The sequence below is a fragment of the Rattus norvegicus genome, chromosome 2, assembly GCF_021556685.1.
Source record: "Rattus norvegicus strain SHRSP/BbbUtx chromosome 2, alternate assembly SHRSP_T2T, whole genome shotgun sequence".
Classification (NCBI taxonomy): domain Eukaryota; kingdom Metazoa; phylum Chordata; class Mammalia; order Rodentia; family Muridae; genus Rattus; species Rattus norvegicus.
The window spans coordinates 190,242,207-190,249,834 of record NC_141535.1 but is presented as its reverse complement, the minus strand read 5'-3'; positions in this window follow the sequence as shown (position 1 = coordinate 190,249,834).

Below are 7,628 nucleotides of genomic sequence, written 5' to 3'. Positions count from 1 at the left end.
GTAAATACTTGGAGTGTGCTTAGACTGTGTCTAGCTTTAAGGACTCTGGCACATATGTTGAAATATAGTCACGTTAGAGTATAGAAGAGGGACGGAAATGGTCCTCCAAGGAAACATAAGAGGAAGAATAAGATAGGACAAAGTGAAATGAAACAAAATGGCGGGGGGGAGCAAGATAAAGATACCGTCAGAAGACAGAAAAGAAAGTAAGGCCTGTGGATGGCTGGGAGGGAGGCAGTAACCCAGATTCGGAGCATGGAATGGACCAATCCTCTGTGCTTTGTGTTCTGTGACTTTGTGCAGCTCATTTGATCAGTCTGTGCTTCTCATTCCTCCCTGAAAAACAAACCACAAGGACCTGGGCAACAGTAGCTAAACACTGGCATAGCCACTGAACAGCTAACTAAGTAACCTTAGCAACAGCCACTGAACAGCTAACCAAGTAACCTTAGCAACAGCCACTGAACAGCTAACCAAGTAACCTTAACAACAGCCACTGAACAGCTAACCAAGTAACCTTGGCAACAGCCACTGAACAGCTAACCAAGTAACCTTAACAACAGCCACTGAACAGCTAACCAAGTAACCTTAGCAACAGCCACTGAACTGTAACCAAGTAACCTTAGCAACAGCCACTGAACTGTAACCAAGTAACCTTGGGCAATTGACACAAGCCCTGAAGCCCAGGTGCCACCATTGCATGAGATGTTAATAGTTATACCTTACTGGCCACTATGGTGTATATTCAGTGTCCTGGGGATATCAGTTTATGCATGGAAACATTTTATAAACTTCAAAATTCAGGATTATATGACCTTCAAATGTACCTGCTATATTCTCACTTAGGTAAACGTCCTGGTGCCTAAACACTTTCTTCCTGCCTTTGTCCCACTGAAATTTTGAAATTAACTGTGAATCTCAGTCAGCAGAGAGATTTCATAGCATTCTCTCTCTCTCTCTCTCTCTCTCTCTCTCTCTCTCTCTCTCTCTTTCTCTCTCCTCTGTGGGCTGACTTCCTACTTAATTCTCTCCCTCTGGATAGCTGTAAAAGCAAAAGCTACTGCCAGGACAGCCCTTATCAAAATATTTTAGCACTTCTGCATCTGGTCCTGGCCATAAAATAGAAGTGAAGAAACACTTATGTAAAGCTTTCAGAGCTGTGAAGAAAAAGAGGGCTCCGTTTTTATTGGCTGTGCTTCATATATCTCCAAGACAGTAGGAGGGAAAAAAATAAATAAATAAACTTGAGAGATGTAAACCAAAAAGACACTCAGTGAAAGAAAAAGATATGACAAGCACATCAGCAACAAAAGGCAAAGAATGAGTGTTACTGAGTGAGAGGCATCATCCCCCGGGCTCTGTGCGGCTCTGTGTAAGTAAACTAATGCGCTGGACCAGTGGGAGGATGCCCTGGTCCATATGCAAAACAGCTCTCCACTGTCTCCTTCCTCCTCTGTTCAATTGCTGTGCCAGCAACAGCATCAGCACCAGTGAGGGGAGGGAGCCTCAAACCTTTTCATCCAATCTTATTCTTCAGCCCAGTTCCTTCTACCCCAGCCTTCCTCATGATCACACAGGACAAAGGATGGTTATCATTTAGTATTTACTGGATTCCTGCCATGGTCCAGAGTTTGGGCTAGCACCTGGGGTATACGGATAAATAAGAGAAGTGCTGGAGTTAAGGAGGTCTCTGGATGTGGGGAGACACAACTTTGACAGGAAGTTCAAGGTCTGAGAGTGGGAGACTCATGTCCTTGATTTCACAGGTGGGGTGGGGCATCCAGTGTCCATAGGAGGTGGGAGAGACAAAAGCTTTACCAAGGCCTTTCTCATATCCATTCATTCCCATAATCTTCATGACATCTCTTATGATTCTTTTAAATCATAGATCAGGAGGCTTCAGCTCAATGAAATGAAGCAATTTGCTGCGACTCACAAAAGACTCCATCTAAACCCAGTCTAATAGCCCTTGCTCTTTCTAATAACCTTGCTATACTGACATTAGTGAGGATGACCGTGCATAGGGGCCATAGAAAACCCTGGGTGAAACCAAGGGCAATTACACAGCAGAGAGAGGTAGTAGTAGGCAGGGAGTGGTGGACTGAAGCCTGCCATGTCCAGGGATAATGTCAGCAGGTTGGTCTAGCCTTGGTAGTTTAATCAACCGTGGTGAAGGTACTCTTATGGAGGAACTGGTAAATGTTCTGAAGAAGGGGGAGGAGGTTTCCCTAGAGAGCCATTAAATCAGTACACACCCAGGGGCAAGGCCTAGGGAAACAGCTTGGAGGCTCCTTGAAGTATTTACAATAGTAAATTTCTTTCTGAGGGGAATTGAGCAGGAGGAGGACTAAAGTCTCTCAAGTCATGGGTTCCCCCCTGCATCCCAGTGCTTGTAGTCTAGTGGTTAAAGATGCATGTTGCCTGGAGACTCTGGTTTGTAACTTTCATTTTCATTGCTATCTTTTGTGTCCTGGGGAAAGATGAGAGGCTAGAGAAACTGGAATAAACAGGAAAAAGATAAACGAAATGGGTCAACCCAAAAGATATCTCCTGTACTCCCTATGCTTATTTTCAAAAGGAGCCAATTTTTGTTTTGTTTGTTGGGTTTTTTTTTAAGGGGGAGGGGTGAGGTGGAGACATGGCTCAGAGGTTAAGAGCACTGACTGTTCTTCCAGAGGTCCTGAGTTCAAATCCCAGCAACCACATGGTAGCTCACAAGCATCTGTAATGGGATTCAGATACCCTCTTCTGGTGCATCTGAAGACAGCTACAGTGTACTCATGTACATAAATAAATAATTCCAAAAAGAAAAAAGAAAGAAAGGGGGGAGCCAGTTCTTAAACACATATGTTGGTTGGCTTGCTTTTTTTTTTTTTTTTTTTTTTGTGCCCCACTGAGCTCAGATTTGCTTGGACAGGAGGTTATTTACAGGCACACGGGTCACGTCAGCGGCTACTACTGAAGAAAGTAAACTCCCTTTCCCCAGCAACCATTACCTGCCATTGAAGCAGGAGATCTTAAAGGAGTCTTAAACGGGCCGTTCAGGTTACGTGGGAAAGGAGCACAAAGATTTGCCATCAGGATTATCTTCTATCAAAGCTGACTTCTTTTGCCTGAAGTCCAGAGTCTCTGTAAAGTTCTAGACGGTCGGGCTCCACCCACCTGAGTCTCCAGCCTCCTCTGCTCTAACACCCTCTTTATTTCCTCCAGCCACACCTGTTTTTCCTGTTGGGGGATGGGGGGGACGGGGGGGGGGGGTTGAGGGGGTGGGTGTTCACTCATCTCTCAGCTTTCAATTGCTCTCCTCTCTGCAGACTGATCATATCCTAGACAGTCCCACCACTGGTGTCTTGTGGTAAGTCATCTCAAATGTCATCTTTCAGAAAGACATCCCTTACCTCCTGTGAGTGAACTTCTGCTCTGCCCTGAGCAGCTTAGATGCGCTCTTCCTTAAGGTCTAACGCTGTGCTTTCTGATTGACTTGTTTCCCGGTTAGTGACTCCCCCCCCCCCCCCGCCCCCTTCCCTCCTTCCCTCCTTCTCTCAGAAGATGAGCTCAATCAGAGCAGGAACCATGTTTGCCTTTCTCACAGATGTGCCCCCATTCCTGAGCAGACTGCGTTATACAGAGCAGTGCTTGACACCGCCCGTGGGCTGAATGGGGTGCGTGTTCATGCTGCGGAAGAGAGTCGAGCTTTATGCAATATTAATTCAATATCCTTGAGAAGTCCCTCCATCTTTTATCATTTCTGCTGTTTGTAAGCTGCTCCAAAGTAAATAATGATTACCTTCTGGACAAATCTAATACTATTTGGTTTATCTTGTCTTGGTATTTACGTTGCACTATGAACTACTTGGCCAACTACTCTCTCCATTTCCCTCTTTCTAAGTAAAAGGTCCACAATTCCAGAATCCTTCTCTTTCCCTCCTTTTCTCCTCTGCTCTTTTTTTTTTTTAAATCCCTTCCTAGTTCTACCTCCTCTCATTCATCTTGGGCATCGATCAAGACTCATGCCACTTCATTTGCATATTTACATGAATTTATGGGCCCAGATTACCCCCAAAGAAACTTCTAGAAAAGACTCCAGGTAACAGGATCTTGTAGTAAACTGAGTAGGATTCAGAAACTGCCAGTGCTGTAGTTTTTATGTCAGCTTGACCCAGATAGACTCATTTGGGAAAAGGGAACCTCGGCCAAGAAAGTGTCCCCAGCAGATTGGTCTGTGGGGATTTTCTAAATTGATGATTGGTGTGGGAAGGGCCAACACCCCCTTATCCCTCACCACTAGCAGTGCAGTCCCTGGGTTGGCGGTCCTGGGTGCTGTAAGAAAGCAGTCTAAACAAGGTACAGGCAACAAGTCAGTAAGCAGCATTCCTCCTTGGCTTCCGCTTCAGTTCCTGCTCTGAAGCCCTGCCCTGACTTCCCTAGTGATGGAATGTGACCCGAGAGTCATAAACTGAAATAAATCCTTTCCTCCCTGAGTTGCCTTTGGTCTTGGTGTTTATCACTGCAACAGAAAGCAAATTAAGTCAGAAATTGGCAGTAATGGGCAGAGATTGAGGAGTATTGCTAAGAAAGTTATTAATCTATTCACAAAATCTGACATCAGAAGACATGACTTAATGCAAGGGGGAAGATCAAAGATGAAGATGAATATTTATGTCTATAATTCTTTGTTACTTCTTACTCATTTGTGAGGAGGAAAAAATCCCCTAGTATTTAATAAAAAGGAAATAAAATGCCCAGAAAATTCTTGCTTAGTTAAAATATTTAATGTGTAAACTGTTTGAAAATACTTAAAGATATACAAATGTCAGTGTGTTTCCAAAGGGTTTACAGTAAGCAAGTGTACATTTCTGTGTGTGCTGCACATGCCTATGTTTGTTTGTCTTGTGTGTGTGTGTGTGCACACATACATGCAGAGGGCAAAGGTCAATATGGGAAGTCTTCCTCCATCACTCCACCTTAATTTTTGAGTAGAGTCTCTCACTGAACCTAGATCTCACTGACTGGTGCTTCAGGGGTCTGCCTGCTTCTGCCCTGCAACTGAGTGTATAGGTGTGCTCTGCTCCACATGCCTTTTAGGTCAGTTCTGTGGACCCAAAGTCAAGGCTTAATGTTTGCACAGCAAGCATTTTACCTACTGAGCCCAGTAGGCATCCTCCCAGCCCAAGCAAGTATGATTTCATGACACTAATTTCTCAAAAGATCATATCAAAATTATCTTCAATATTTCTTGGCACATGTGGAATATTTCACAGTGTAATTTTCGGTTGTAAGAACTGTTGCTTTTCCTTTTTTTAAAGTTATTTTTGAAAAGTCCTATGCATACATAAAGTTCTCTAGAATTATTCTTGCGCAGAGGTCAGGGGTGACAGTCCCCATGCAGTCAGGGGCAGGGACAGCAACTGCACTGTGGAGCTGTGTATTTGCAGTCTACAGTAGAAGGAGGAGGGAGCCACACAGAGTTCGTGCGATCAGGAAGGCGCTGCAGTATTTAATTAGGGAAGGAGATTGTTTGTCAATAGTGATTTCCTGAGTTTTACCAGCAAACCTCAGGATGAGAAAACAGCCGAAATTACACGTGATAGGATTGACGTTTAGTAGATTCGAGGAGCTGATATGTAGAGAATGAGATGCTGACCCATGAGTTGAAATACATAATTCAATTATTAGAGATAATCAGTAAATCTTTACGCCCACTAATGAAATAAAATACAAATCACCTAGTCAGCACAACCCAAGGTTTGTACGCTATGGGGATAATGCAAAACAGTAAAGAACAACAGCTAAGTTAATTGGCCATTTCCATTTTTATTAATTAGGGAACTGTGTGGCAATCATTTAAATGGAAGAGAACTGTACTTGGTGGGAAATACATGTTGACTATTCCATATATTTTTCCAGTAGAATGTTTTTCATCTCCTTATCATTCTTTATTTTTTTAGTATTTTATTATGTAAGCAGAATCCCTTAGTCTTAATACTTTGTGAATTAAGAATAATGGAGTTCGTGACGTGGGTTAATCTGAATTGTAACCTTGCAGGGGTTCTGTCTCTTAAAAAGACAGATTTTCCTGTGTGTATGTGAGGGAGTTTCCAGAGAGGTCTGACCCAGGTGAGAAGATATACCGTGAATGTGGGTGGCACCTTTCCAAGGACTGTTCTGGGACTCAATAAAGAGGGAAGGCCGTAAATATGCACCAGCATCCATCTCGCTCTGCCTTCCGGTTGCTCTTGCTATGTGACCAGCTGCCTCACGCTCCAGACTGTGCCTTTCCTACACTGATGGTCTACACCCTCCCAGCAGGGAACAAGCCAAAGACTTCCTTCTTTCAGCTGCCTTTGTGAAGTCTTTTGTCCAGGTAGCAAATAAAGTAACCAATACAACACTGACATAGGATTTTCACAAGCGTCTTTCTTATTCTCATTGAAGCTTATACTAAATAAAACTGAAATTACTATACATATTCCTGGATTCCAAATTTTGTTATTAAAACAAGTTTATTATTCTTATTGTAAGGGTCCATGACTTGCTGAAGAATGAAACCTGGGACTCAAATAGTATGCAAATGCAGAGTGTTTTATTCTGCAGAAGTCCAGCATGCTGGGGTCTCCCATTACCAGAATAGAGAGACGCCCAAGTGAGCTTGCAGGCCTGATTTAAATCATGTTAGGGGAATCCAGGGTAGGTGACCTCTATGTTAATCTGTTGAGTACATCTCTACCGACATTCCATTACCAGGGTGTGGGGGCTGGAAACTTGCTGGGGAAGTCTTGGAACTGTTACTGAGGCAGTAGCTGAGGAAGTCTGGAAACTGCTGCTGACCCATTGTCCTTGCCTCAGGCCAGGTGGCTGGGACATTCCATTACCTGGGCAGGAAGGCTGGAGCCTGGGCTTTTTTCTGTTAGTAAGTGACTTGCTTGGGCTTGCAGGGACTTGTCCAGTTTTCAGGCTTACTCTCCTTTAACTGTCAATTTGAAGTCTGTCATGGAATCAGCCTAGCCTTCTCACTTATTAGTAAGCTTTATTACCATAAACGTGATATATTTCAACTAATAAATTTACTCAAGTGGGTTGGGGGTTTTGTTTGTTTTTGACAGGTTTACTATGGAGCTCCAGCTGGCCTGGATCTTGCTTATGTAGACCAGGCAGACTAGCTTTGTGCTCAGAGGTCCGCTTACCTCTGATGCTGGGACTAAAGGCATGCGGCGGCACGCCTGGCCCCAAAGTGTATTAAAACTGCTTTACTTCAACATCAGATGTTGTTGAGGGAAATATGGTTTTACTGCTTAAATAGCAGCAAAACGTATGCCAGAGAAGCCCCAGGGTTGCTCTCAGCACTTAGACTCACAACAGCCTCGGGCGGTAATACACTCAGGCCTTTCCAGAAGCTACTGTGTCACCTTGAAAGAACTCTCCTGAAGAGCCAGGGCCCATTCTCCCAAACTACTTTTCACTTTTGAAGAACCACTCTGAGGATCTAATGGTCTCTTAGCACTTTAAAAAGTGTCCCACGAGGGAAGACATTCACGACATATCATTAAATGGAGACAGCAAGCCACAGGGAAGTACGGACGGATCCATCCCATCTTGTGGAAATGCAGAGCTGTCTTGATAGATAAGGT